This window comes from Ipomoea triloba, chromosome 1, assembly GCF_003576645.1.
Source record: "Ipomoea triloba cultivar NCNSP0323 chromosome 1, ASM357664v1".
Taxonomy (NCBI): Eukaryota; Viridiplantae; Streptophyta; class Magnoliopsida; order Solanales; family Convolvulaceae; genus Ipomoea; species Ipomoea triloba.
In genome coordinates, this window is record NC_044916.1 from 14,260,587 (window position 1) to 14,272,414 (window position 11,828).

Below are 11,828 nucleotides of genomic sequence, written 5' to 3' on the forward strand. Positions count from 1 at the left end.
CTTATCGAAATAGACGAGGGGTTACAGTCTACCCTCCTTAAAAAGAGTTTCGTCCCCGAAACTTCCTTCTTACACTGCACGGTCTCAAGTAGATTACTACTTACCTTCGCTTACACATAATAGAATCTTAGTATGCCTAATGTTAGTACACAAATTTATTTAAGCATATAGCAAGTAAATCGATCCTACACACCTGAGCCAAATAACTCTGGATAATGTTCCATCATAACGCTTTCCAACTCCCACGTGGCTTCCTCCGGACTATGATTCGACCATTGGACTTTGACCATTTTAACTGATTTCCTTCTTGTATCTCAGGTCTTAGAGTCTAAGATTCGAATTGGCCTTTCTTCGTATTCCAACGAATCATCCACCTCCAATTCCTCAGGTTCCAATACATGGGATGCATCAGGTACATACCGCTTAAGTTGAGAAACATGAAATACATTATGCACCCGGTCAAGCTCAGTTGGTAGGGCCAGTCGGTAGGCTAAATTTCCTATCCTTTCCAAGATTTCATAGGGTCCTATATAGCGAGGACTCAACTTTCCTTTCTTTCCAAATCTCTTGACTCCTTTAGTTGGTGAGATTTTCAATAGCACCTTCTCTCCAACTTGATGTTCGGTGAATTGTCGTTTCAAATCGGCATAGGACTTTTGACGATCCTGTGCAATTTTCATCCTTTCTCGAATCACCTTGATTGCCTCTGTAGTCTCTTGTAGGTACTGAGGTCCAAGTATAACAACGTCGCTCTTGTCACTCCAACATAGAGGACTTCGACATTTTCGCCCATACAACGCTTCATAAGGAGCCATTCCTATACTTGCATGATAGTTGTTGTTATAGGAAAATTCTATTAAATCCAACTGCTCATCCCATGAACCTTGGAAATCAAGTACACAACCTCTGAGCATATCTTCCAATGTCTGTATCGTTCGCTCCGTTTGGCCATCAGTGGCAGGGTGAAAAGCTATACTTAATTTGAGCTGAGGGCCCATCATCATCTGCAACGCTTCCCAGAAACGTGATAGAAATCGTGAATCTCGGTCTGAAACGATATCTTGCGCTACTCCGTGATATTTAACCACGTGTTTAATATAGGCTCTTGCCAACCTTTCCATGGACCATGTCTTGTTCATTGGAATGAACCTCACTGTCTTAGTTAGTCGATCGACAATAACCCACACCTGATCGTTTCCAGACTTGGTTCTAGGCAATCCTCCCACGAAATCCATCGAGATTGAGTCCCATTTCCACTGCGGAATTTCTAATGGCTGCAATAATCCCTTTGGTTTACTTCTTTCTGCCTTGACCTTTTGACAGTTCAAGCATTTAGCCACAAATTCAGCTACATCCTTCTTCATGCCCGACCACCAGAAATTTTGTTTTAAGTCCTTATACAGTTTATCCCCACCAGGATGAACTGAATAGGGTGTATAATGACCTTCCTTCATTAATTGTTCCATTATCTCCTTACACCCTTTTGGTATTATCCACCTACCTTGGAATCTTACACTCCCATCTGGGTGTAATTCAAATGGACCATGTTTTCCATCAATCATCTTCTCCCTGATGCTCCCTACCCAATTGTCCTCTTCTTGTGCTTGTTTGACTTCCTGGAATAGGGTTGGAGTCACCGACATGTAATAAAATTTTATTTCCTGTTCCACCTGACCACACATCTGTATCTCCAAATTGAGTCTCTGAAAATCCTCGCATAATTGTTCGGGTAATACCCAAAGAGCATGGTTTGATTTTCGACTCAAGGCATCAGCTACCTTGTTTGCTTTGCCCTCCTGGTATTGGATTTCCAAGTCATAATCTTTGATCAATTCCAACCATCTCCTTTGCCTTAGATTAAGGTCTCGCTGAGTTAAGATGTACTTTAAACTCTTGTGGTCCGTATAAATCTTGCATGAGATTCCATAGAGGTAGTGTCGCCAAATCTTGAGAGCAAATACCACGGCTGCCAGTTCTAAGTCATGCGTCGGGTAGTTAGCTTCATGAGTTTTTAATTGGCGAGAAGCATATGCTATTACCCTTCCATTTTGCATCAAAACACATCCTAGTCCCTTGTGAGATGCATCCGTGTACAACTCGTAACCTTCCGCTCCAACAGGTAAGGTCAATATTGGAGCAGTCGTCAATCTCGTCTTAAGTTCTTGGAATGCCTGCTCACATTCTTCACTCCAACTATACTTGGTCGTTTTCTTGAGCAGGTTTGTCAACGGCTTTGCTATCCTTGAGAAGTCCTGAACAAATCTTCGGTAATAACCCGCCAAACCTAAAAACTACGGACTTCCGTAACTGATTTGGGTGCTTCCCATTCAAGTACAGCTTGTATCTTAGCTGGGTCCACTGCTATCCCTTCTTGGGTGATTACGTGTCCAAGAAAAGCAACTTCTCTTTTCCAAAATTCACACTTTGACAATTTCGCAAAAAGTTTCTTTTCCCTTAGTGTTTGTAACACTGTCCGAAGATGTCCCTTGTGATCCTCCGGTGTCTCAGAGTAGACCAAGATGTCATCTATGAAGGCGACGACGAATTTATCCAAATAGGGAAGGAAAATTCGGTTCATCAGGTCCATAAAGGTTCCTGGGGCGTTAGTCACTCCGAATGGCATAACCGTGAATTCATAGTGCCCATATCTCGTCCGAAATGCTGTCTTAGGCACATCCCCCTTCGCGACTCGCACTTGATGATACCCTGACCGTAAGTCAATCTTTGAAAACACTCCCGCTCCTTTCAACTGATCGAATAGATCATCGATCCTAGGCAACGGGTACTTGTTCTTTACTGTGACTCGGTTTAGTTCCCTGTAATCGATGCACAGTCTAAGACTCCCATCCTTCTTCTTAACGAACAGTACCGGTGCACCCCAAGGCGATACGCTTGGTCTGATAAATCCTTTCTCCAGTAATTCCGCCAATTGTGCCTTTAGTTCCTCCATCTCTTTCGGTGCCATTCGATAAGGCGCTTTTGAGGTAGGTGAGGTTCCTGGTATGAGATCAATGGTGAATTCCAGCTCTCTTTCCGGTGGCATTTCTGTGAGATCGTCGGGGAACACGTCAGGAAATTGGCGTACAACTGGGATTCGATCGATTTCGAGTTCTTCTGGTTCGGAATCTTGCACCAAACAGAGGTATACTTCACATCCCTGGTGCATATACTGCTTCAGTTTCTGCGCTGTCAACAACCTGGATTCGTGTTGCTTGTCAATCCCTCGGTAGGATATTCTCCCCCCTTCTGGTCCTCGTAACACAATCTTCCGCTCATCACACACTATCCGAGCTTTATACTTATCCAACCAATCCATTCCGAGTACTACATCAATGCCCTCAAGTTCAAAACGAACGAGATTTCCGGGACAGTTAGTTCCAGCTATTTCTATCGCAATGTTATCATAACCATTTCTACAGGCTACTACTATTCCCGAAGCAGTTTTGACATTTAGATCTAGCTCAATAGTAGGCCTTAATTTCAGTCTATCAGCAAATGCAGATGATATAAATGAATTGGTAGCTCCTGTATCAAATAACACTATTCCAGGTACTGAGTTTATGGGAAATGTACCAGTTACGGCGTCGTTAGCCTGGGCCTGAGTGCTATTGACGACGTAAATTCTGCCTTGGTTTCCCGTGCTACTTTCTCCCATCACTTTCTTACCTTTGTGGTTGGAACCAGATGCGACGTTTGTTAGTCCTCCCGAATTTGTTGACTGAGAGTTGGCCATTCTGTTTCCTATCTCTGCGGGTCTCTGACCAGTATTCCCATTAAATCTTCTCCCTTGGTTCACGTTCTGTAGGAGTTTTTGAGGACTGTCTACCCGACTCTGGCACTCAAAGGACTTGTGCCCAGAAAGACCGCATGTGAAGCACTTAATCCTCACTCCTTGGCAATTCACTCCTGGATGATTCTTTCCACATCTTGAACAAGTAAAACGGTTTCCTTCGTTAATTCTTTCCCTTCCTCTTCCTGATATTAGGTTGGAGCCACCTTGGTTCACTCTCTTGTTTCCCAGTGCGGATTTCTGTGACTTGTCATCGGCCTTTCTTTTATTTCGGCCATAAACTTCTTGTTGATCTAGGTACACCTGGTAATGGTCCGAGGCTCTATCGTACGCCTCCTTCAAGGTAGAGCACATGAATGGCGCAATCGCCCTCCTTACATCCCAGTCCAATCCTCGAACAAACCTTCGTGCCTTACTTGCTTCATTAGGTACAATCTCCTGAGCGAAACGCATTAGTTCCACGTACTGGTCATGATATTCTTCGATTGTTGCTCCCTTCTGTTTTAGCCGTAGAAATTCCTCGCATTTAATCCCTCTAATACGCTCGGTGTAGAACTGTCCCCTCAGTTCCTCCTTGAATTCTTCCCAACCAAACTCTGGGTCTTGTAGAAGATCAGGTCCTTCTGATGTCCACCAGTTGTCTGCAGCTTTCGTTAAATAATAGACCGCGGAAGGTACTCGTTGATTTGCAGGGCAATCCACTGCGTTGAGCAGTTTGTCAAACGTCCGGATCCACTCCTCTAAAATAACCGGATCTTTTTCTCCCGCATAGTGTGGTGGTTGTCGGCTTGCTATCGCCTTCGCATAATCGACTCGTGGTTGTCCTTGGTTCTGGTTCTGGGTTTGCTGAGCCATCATGAACTCAGCCATTCGCTCCATCGCTTGGGCCATACGATCAATTGCAGAGACGTTCTCGTTGCTACTGGTAGGCATGTTGCGTCTTGGAGGCATTTTCACTGGACGATAGATCCAAATTAGTATCCGAAGTATAAGAGTCCTCAAGGGTTAGCTAGTTAGGCAGTCAGTATAGCACCTACTTAAGTCCTATACAACGTCCCCTAACATTCACTTTATCATACCCGCTAAGCAGGGGTTTCTACCTCAGCATAGGGATAATTAACGCATTACGCTAGCCAGCTTACTCACAATAATCCCATGCAAGGATTAACACATGCAAGAAATCACAAACATTGATCATATTATTCAACAACCAGAATCGTAAGATTCTGTAGAGTAAAAGTAAAATACCCCCTTTTATGCTGCCGGACTTTCGTTCCAACTCTGCTCCAAAGCTTATGCTCATGATACCGTAACAACGACTTAGGTTAATCTCTACGAACCTAAGCTGACTTGAAACTTGAACTCAACCTAGGCTCGGACTTAGGCTTCGATCTAATTCCCGAAGGTACAACCTAGGCTCTGATACCAACTTGTAACACCCCGGCTCGGCTATACCGTACATCCGGAGTAGTTACCGCCACACCTAGACTAAACCCAGCCAAGACCAGACAGAGTTCACTCTAGGTGCACAGGCTAACAAGAAAACTATTTCACATCATCATCATCATTACCCAACATATCTTCATACATATATATATAGGTGAGCAAAAGGGGTAGCTACACTAACTACCAGAATATATACAAGAGTTTAATTACAACTTACTAGCCAGCTAAGTTCATCATGGCTACAAAAGATACATGTACACAAAAAAAGGGTTCCTCCCATAACCTTTCTAATCAGTCATCCTCTTCTAAGGGGCGGTACTCCGGTTCGGAGTACGTCCCCCATACAAGATGCCACTTGACCGCAACCCATGTGAGATGATCCAGGAAGTAACTAGGAGTGTACATCATGGACCCCTCATCCCAATGTTCCGAAGGAGCGAGATTCCACGGACAGGGATAAAAGACAACAAATTCTAAGGGATCACTCCCTTCCAACACCTCTACCGGAAAAGACCCAAACCTAGACCTGGCCCCATCCAGAAAATTTGGCTGGCTACTGCGAACCGGGATACGAGAGGGTGTAGTTGGGTAAGTCGGAGGAGGACTGTACGGTGGGGAAGGAATAGCAGGAACATAAGCCGGAGCTGGAGAGTCAGGAGCGAATCCAGGAGCATACGGGTCGACATCAACTAAGTACTGTACATAATCATCATGATCGTAGATAGGGAACTCCAACTCGGAAGGATCCGAGTCAGGTGGGCTACACGAGCCTACCCTAGACATCTGTTAAGAACACAACGAAGTGTAGTTAGCACGACGGCTAAGTAAGGAAATCCATTTGTCACTTAAAAGTAGACAAAGGTTTGAAAACATAGATAATCTAAAAGCTTTATAAAGTTTTACCATGATTTGAAAATCTGCCTGTAACGAAACGATTTATAGATAGTATAATATCGTATAAATGTTAAATCATATAAAGCTTTTCTCAAATAAGAATGAAGTCATAACTTGCCACTCAAAATAATTTTCATGCCCTTTTCAGACAAGTTTGCAAAATTTCACATTTCCAGGAATTTCATCATTTGCAAATAGAACCGCAGCTCTAATATTTATAATAATCTGAACCGCAGCTCAGAGTAACAATAATTTTCATACTCAAAAATTTTCCACTTAGTTTCCCCTGAGTAAGCACTTTGAACATTTCTCAATTCTCCTTCTCAAACATTGGGCAGTGGCATTTCCCTGCCTTCCCGTCGGTCTCCTTATCCCAACCTAGGGCCATGGCACTCCAGCCCTCCCATAGGTCCAACCTTATTCCAACCCCGGGCCGTGGCGTTTAAGCCTTCCCGAAGGTCCCCACCTTATTCCAGAAACTAAGGGTTTGAAAACATTTTTCTTTTTCTTTCCTGGAAACAAATAGTATTTCCAAAATAATTTATTTCATCCAAATATGGTTGTGACATCCCAAAATTTCTTCACTAGTTTTGTTACAAAAAAAATATTTTTGTCAAAATTGATTTTGACAGTTTCTGTCCAGAAATTACAGTTTTGCGCAGTCCGAAAGATTGAGCCGGTAAAAATAGTTCCCGAACTCTTTTTCACTTGAAAATTTTATGGTAGAACCCTAACTCATAGTAATTGATGTTCATAAAAAGTTTTGGTCACCTAGGTTCACGAATTTACACAGAAAATTCCATTTTTGCCCTTGGCAGTGTGCTGTCCAGCATTTTTCCTTCTCTGGACCAGTTTTGGGAAAAATTCCGAAAACCATACTTATACTACTCCAAAAATTATGAAAGTTTATATGCGGCTTCTACACTTATAGAACTACATGTATAAAAAAAAATTGGACCAAAATAATTTACCAATTTTTCCCAGAAATTCACGGAAGTTACTGATAGAAATCTGTCCTGATTTCCTTTCTCTATTTCCACAAGTATAAGCTTATATAGACATAAATACAACATATACAAGCATATCCAAGCTATGGACTTGTATACGAAAATATTCCCAAAGCTCCAAAAACACCATATTTCAACTAAAATCAATTATCCAAATTCAAGTGACTAATTCCAACTTAAGGGAATTCCTTACCTCACAAGTGTGTAATATCACCGTAAAAGTAGTCTTGAACCTTTATCCCCAAGTTTCACCGAAAAACCCTAGGTAGAATACACCACCATAACAACATATTTAAGAAATCTTTACCTACAATCAAGTTCTAGGGAAGAAATCAAGACTTTTTAACCGAATAAAACCGCAAACTTACCGAATAGTTGAAGACTTGTGTGGAGATTGGCTATGGAAGCTTGAAGCGAGGAAGAAGAGGATGAAGAAGATGAAAGCTCACACTCTCTCCCTCTCTTTGTATTTCGGCCAAGGCAAGAACAAAAGGGCAAGGAGAATAAACATGTTTTAGACACTTAGTACTTTGAGGGGAATGTTTGCATGGAAGAATTAAAATAGAATAAAATAATGGTGTATTTTTAAACTTATCAGTTGGGGTCCAAACAGATAAAGTTTCGGTAGAAAATAATTTAAACAGGAATAATTTTGAAACCAAAAATTTATCCCAGACCGAAACTTGAAATTGGGCTAGGTTCGGTACACCGCGGAATTTTAGCGATGTACATTCAAAATGAATTTTCGCTGCTATGGGCTGATTTAATTGAATAGGAAGTTCAAGAATAATAATATGGTGTCTAATAATTCATTTCCTAGGATAATCGGGTCCGAATACTAGTTCCCAAAATTTTACGGTTCGTGACCGGCACGAACGATCGCAACTTAATAACAACTATACTTCCTTAAAAAAATTATTTTGAAGCATCGGTCACTTATCTTATGAATGTCATAGCTTAAAGACATATTTTCTGAATCTCAAACTTATCGAAATAGACGAGGGGTTACATCATTACAACCCCATCATCTAAACATCAATAATAATAATCAAAGCTTATACAATTTGATCTTACTCTCGAACCTACTGGACTCCACTGGATGCGCGTCCAGGGCCGCGTCCAACACGTTCCGCCTATTCTGGACAGTAATTCAGCTTGGCGCAGTCCGAAAGATTGAGCCGGTAAAAATAGTTCCCGAACTCTTTTTCACTTGAAATTTTTATGGTAGAACCCCAACTCATAGTACTTGATGTCCATAAAAAGTTTTGGTCATTTTGGTTCGCGAATAAACACAGAAAATTCCATTTTTGCCCTTGGCAGTGTGCTGTCCGGAATTTTTCTCTCTCTGGACCAGTTTTGGAGAAAAATTCGAAAACCATACTTATACTACTCCGATCATTATGAAATTTTATAGGCAGGTTCTACACTTATTGAACTACATATCTGAAGAAAATCGAATCAAAATACCTTACCAAATTTTCCCAATAAATCTCGGAAGTTACTGCCAAAAATCTATCTTGATTTTTCAATATTTTCATAAGTAAGCCTATATGGACATAATCATAACATATACAAGCATATACATCCATATATTTCAACCAAACAATCAATTATCCAATTTCAAGTGACTAAACCAACTTAAGGGATTCCTTACCTCGACCGGGTTTCTAATCCTAATAGAAGACTTTTGGAGTTGATTCCTCCAATTTCACCTTAAAATCCTAGGATCAAAATCAACACCATAACACAATATTTTAAGAAACTAAGCTTAGATTCAAGATCTAGGAAGGGATATAAAGCTTTTTACCGAATAAAATCGAAGTCTTACCGAACAAAATTGACACTTGAGAAGGATTTTGGCTATGGAAATTGATGGAAGAAAATGGTGAAGAAGATGAAAGGATCACCCTCTCTCTCTCTCTCTCTTTTCTCACGAAATGGGAATGGGAAATGAAGACATGAAATTTCTTCATTCTTATCTCAACATATAAATATCCCTTATAAGATAAGATTAAGGGAAAAATAATAAAATAATAAAATATCTCCAACCTTATCAGTTGGGGTCCAAACAGATAAAGTTTCGGTGGAAAATAGTCCAGATAGAATAATTTCCGAAACTAAAAATTTATTCCAGACTAACCCTCAAAATTGGGCTAGGTTCGGTACACCGCGAAATTTAGCGATGTACGATCAAAATAAATTTTCGCTGCTATGAGCTGATTTAATTAAATAGGAAATTCAAGAATAATAGTATGGTGTCTAATAATTCATTTCCTAGGACAAACGGGTCCGAACATTAGCTCCTAAAATTTTTACGGTTCGTGACCGGTACGTAGGTTCGCAGCTTAATAACAACTATACTCACTTATAAAAATTCTTTTGAAATATCTGAAGATCATAACTTAGGAATGTTAACGCCTTAGGATAATGTTAATAAAATACGGGGTATTACAGCTACACACGTGTGAGCCTCGTGTAGGTCCACTGCATTGTTTTCTTCCAATTTTTGGCCTTGCCTTCCATACCGATGTCCATATTTAGCCTTTCCAAAGCAATTTTTAGTCCCGACTCCTACAAGTTAGTCCTCAAAACATGGTTCCATATGATTGTAGCAATTTATTAGAACAAAAATATTAAAAACGAAAGCATAAAAATAATGTAAAAACATTTTATTAAAACCTTGGGTTGCCTCCCAAGTTGCGCCACGATTTACGTCATTGGCTAGACGCATCATTCCTTGGTTGAAATTCAACCATATTCCTTGGTAGTGGGTAGAAAGCATTTTGGTACCCACGTGTTTTTCCAAGTAAGCTTATCATTCTTCCGCTTCAGTTTTGGTTTCACCTTTGATTTGACCTTTGCCCTTTCATCATCATCAGTTCCTTCTTTTGCTTTTTCCTTGTCGTCATTTGTAGCTTGTCCCTCAAATCTTAGGGTAATTTCTCCTGAACTAACATCTATTCGTGCACGACAAGTAGCCAGAAATGGTCTTCCGAGAATTAAGGATTCATGGGGATCATCATCTCCCATCTTGCAGACAATAAAATCGAAAGGTACAAGAAATTCCCTATTCTTACTAAAACATCTTCCGCTAAGCCTTCAGGATACCATGTGGTTCCGTCAGCTAAACGTAGAGCCAGCCTCGTCGGTTTCAGACGTGGTAAGTTCAGTTTTTCAAAAAGATTTAAAGACATGACATTAATAGAAGCACCAAGATCAACAAGGGCATTTCTAGGTTCCATGTTCTGTATAGAACAAGGGATCAATAAAGCTCCAGGGTCACCCTTCTTTCTGGGGTTTCCCTCAGTTAAAAAAGCCGAAGATTCTTGGCTTAAACAGGTAAAATTATCACAAATGTCATTCTAAAACAATTCACGGTATTCTTTGCTATTGAAATTTTTTTGAATAAAAGCTTTAATTGTACCTTCCCGGGCTGTTTCTTTCTCTTTTGAACTTTTGATGTTGTCTCATGGTAGCTCCTTTTCTTTCGGGCATTCTTCCGAAGTGGTTTTCTCCTTGTGTTCTTTCATTTATATGGTGCACGAGCTGTTCGCATTCTTCAATTCAAGATTTGGACTACAAGAGGTAGTCTTGTTTCTTTAGTCATCTACCTTACATTGACATGTTCCACAGATAGCATCCATTGGATCACACTTCTCATGAGTTTCTTCTTTGGCATCAATGGCGTTGACTCTCTCTTTCGGATTGTTTTCAGTATTACTCGGGAGTTGTCCGTAGTGGCGATCTGACATCATCTTAAACATTTGAGAAATTTGATTCTCAATTGTCTTAAGCGTGGCCTTAGACTCTTGTCGAAGACTAGAAATTTCTTGTCTAATCTCTTTAGTAATCTCTTGTTTCAGATTTGCCCGATCATATTTCAGTTCCATAATCGTCCTTGTAAGTCTTTCATCTACTTCACGGATGTCATCCCTCCTTTGTTGAGTAAAATCAAGTTGAGAGTCATATTGTGGCCTGAACTGGGTCATTTGATTTCCATTTCCTTGGTTTTGATTGTACATCAGTCTGTTCTTGTCATTTTGTCCATATGCAGGCTTGTGTCCATAATTGTATTGTCTTTGCGCTTGATATCCGTCATTATGGTTATTGTTCCAACTCTCTCCCTGTTTCCAATTGTTGTTTGATCTTTGGTTTTGTCCATAAGCATTGAAGTTGGAGTTCCTTTGATAATCTACCGCCTCAACTTGTTCAGATGCAGACGTAGAAGTGCAAATATTGGTGTCATGAGGTCCTCCACAGATATTACAATAAAGTGCCAACGCCATGCAAGGCTTGGGCTTTCCTTCCATTTTTTCTACCATAGTCTGTAGCTTTTTGATTTTGTGATTCATTGCTTCGATTTTGGCCTCACTTGCCACTCGATTATCAACTTCATAAATTCCTCCATGATCTCCTCTTCGTTCATACCAACAGGATGTGTTTTTAGATATTCTCTCGATTAGTTCCTCAGCCTCTTGCAAAGCTAGGGAGACAAAGGCACCGCTGGAGGATGAGTCAAGCGGCATCTTTCCTTCATCCGTCAACCCTCCATAGAATGAGCTAATCATGTCCCAGGGGTGCATCAGATCTTGTGGGCATTGCCTTTTAAGAACTTTTAATCTTCGCCAAGCCTCTCCCAAACATTCAAGTCTTCCTTGTTTGAATTCTTGTATCAACCTTCTGATTCTCAT

At 40.7% G+C, this 11,828-nt stretch overlaps 1 pseudogene; it reads right to left on the reverse strand.

The window, feature by feature from the left end:
• Positions 1–467: 467 nt before the first annotated feature.
• LOC115997327 lies at positions 468–7,370 on the reverse strand (annotated as a pseudogene).
• Positions 7,371–11,828: the final 4,458 nt, after the last annotated feature.